Source organism: Ciconia boyciana, chromosome 31 (assembly GCF_034638445.1).
Source record: "Ciconia boyciana chromosome 31, ASM3463844v1, whole genome shotgun sequence".
In the NCBI taxonomy this organism is placed as follows: domain Eukaryota; kingdom Metazoa; phylum Chordata; class Aves; order Ciconiiformes; family Ciconiidae; genus Ciconia; species Ciconia boyciana.
In genome coordinates this window covers 762,442-764,917 of record NC_132964.1, presented here as the reverse complement: position 1 = coordinate 764,917, position 2,476 = coordinate 762,442, and positions in this window count along the sequence as shown.

Sequence of the window (2,476 nt, the reverse complement as noted above, 5' to 3'; positions counted from 1 at the left end):
CAAGGCGGGGACCCCCCCCCACCCCAAACCCGGACCCCCCCGTTCCCCCCGAGGGTTGATGCCGGCGGAGCCCGGTGCGCCCAAGAGGCGATACCGACGGCGCGCCCGGCAGCGGCTGTCGTGACAGAGGCAGCGCTCCTCACGACAGGGGCTGTCGCAGGCACGGGGGAGGCTCCGCGGGGTCGGGACCGTCGCGGGGCGGGAGGGGGGAGGGGGGGAGGCTCCGCGCCTCCGCTCTCGTTATTCCGCCGCCGCTTCGCCGCTCACCGCGGGGCTGCCGGGCTCTGTCACGACAGTCGCGTCGCCGACAGGGCAGGCGGAGGCGCGTCCTCCCGCCGTCGGGGCCGCCGTGGCCCCGCTCGACCCCGGGGACGGTCCCACCGGGGCGGAGGCGGCACCGGGCCGGGGCGGGGGGCGGCGGGGCGATGTCCGTGCCCCTCCCGCGGCTCCTCGAGCGAATCCGCCGCGGGCATCGTCCGGGAAACCGGGGGGGAACCGGCGGGGAACGGGGGCGAACGGGGACGGGGGCTGCCGCTGCGACCCGGGACCGAGCGGCGCGGCCGGAGCTGGGGGGCGGCCCCGGGCCCCGGGCCCCGGGCACCGGGCAGGGCCTCGGGGCTGCGGCCGGGTGGGTGTCCCGGGGGGCGGGTGCGATGGGTGCTGCCCCCCCGGGTCCGGGGCCCGGCCCCGAGCTGCCCTCGGGTGGGGGGGCACGGCCGGGCACCCCCGGTACCGGGCGACGGAGAGCGGCTCCCACCCGCTCCCTGCAGCGCACACACACGCACCCTGCAGTGTGCACGCACACGCGTGGGCACACCCGCTCCCTGCAGCGCACACACACGCGTGGGCAGACCTACTCCCCGCAGGGCACGCACGCCCACGCACTTCACACGCCCACCTTGCAGGGTGCGCACCCACCCGTGCGCACACCCACTCCCTGCAGCGCACACACGCTCCCGTGCATCACACGCACCCACCCGTGCGCACACACACACCCCTGCAGCGCACACACGCTCCCGTGCATCACACGCACCCACCCGTGCGCACACACACACCCCTGCAGCGCACACACGCTCCCGTGCATCACACGCACCCACCCGTGCGCACACACACACCCCTGCAGTGTGCACGGACACCCGTGTGCACGCACACACCTTGCAGGGTGCACACACGTGCGTGCACACCCGCTCCCTGCAGTGCACACACGCACCTTGAAGTGTGCACACACACCCACCCGTGAGCACACACACACCCTGCAGTGCACACACCCTGCAGTGCACACACCCACCCGTGAGCACACACACACCCTGCAGTGCACACACCCACCCGTGAGCACACACACACCCTGCAGTGCACACACACCTTGCACACACCCACCCGTGAGCACACACACACCCTGCAGTGCACACACACCCGTGCACACACACACCCTGCAGTGCACACACACCCCCTTGCACACACACACACCCTGCAGTGCACACACACACCCTGCAGTGCACACACACCCCCTTGCACACACACACCCTGCAGTGCACACGCACACCCCTTGCAGTGCACACACCCTGCAGTGCACACACACACACCCCTTGCAGTGCACACACCCTGCAGTGCACACACACACACCCCCTGCAGTGCACACACACACCCTGCAGTGCACACACACACCCTGCAGTGCACACACACCTTGCACACACACACCCTGCAGTGCACACACCCCCACGCACACACACACCCCGCAGTGCACACACACACACCCCCTTGCAGTGCACACACACACACCCCCATGCACACACACACCCCTTGCAGTGCACACACACCCCTTGCAGTGCACACACCCTGCAGTGCACACACACACACCCTGCAGTGCACACACACACCCCCATGCACACACACACCCCGCAGTGCACACACACCCCTTGCAGTGCACACACCCTGCAGTGCACACACACCCTGCAGTGCACACACCCTGCAGTGCACACACACACACCCTGCAGTGCACACACACACCCCTTGCAGTGCACACACACCCCTTGCAGTGCACACACCTGCGTGCGCACACCTGCTCCCTGCAGCGCACGCACACCCGCACGCATCACGCGCACCTCGCAGCGCGCACCCCCACGGGCACACTCCCGCCGACCCTGCACGACCAGGGTGCCATCGGCGGCTCGCGGCACGGGGGTGAGCCGGGGGGAGCCCACTCCTGCCCGAACCCAGCGCGGGAGCTCCAGGCTTCCCAGCCTGGCCCAAAATGAGCTTTTTTTTGGGGGGGAAGGATGGAAAATGTGGGAGGGAGCCCCATCCCTGCGGGGTCCTGGAGCCCCCGCCGCTGGCCCAAGGACCCCGTCGGTGACGGGTGACCTGACGCAGCGCTGAACCATGATGGAGTTTCGTATCATAACAAACAAATACCGGGCAACTTTGTTGTGTGGAGTCCAAATTGAAAGAACAACAACAAAAAAGGGAAAGTTATGAA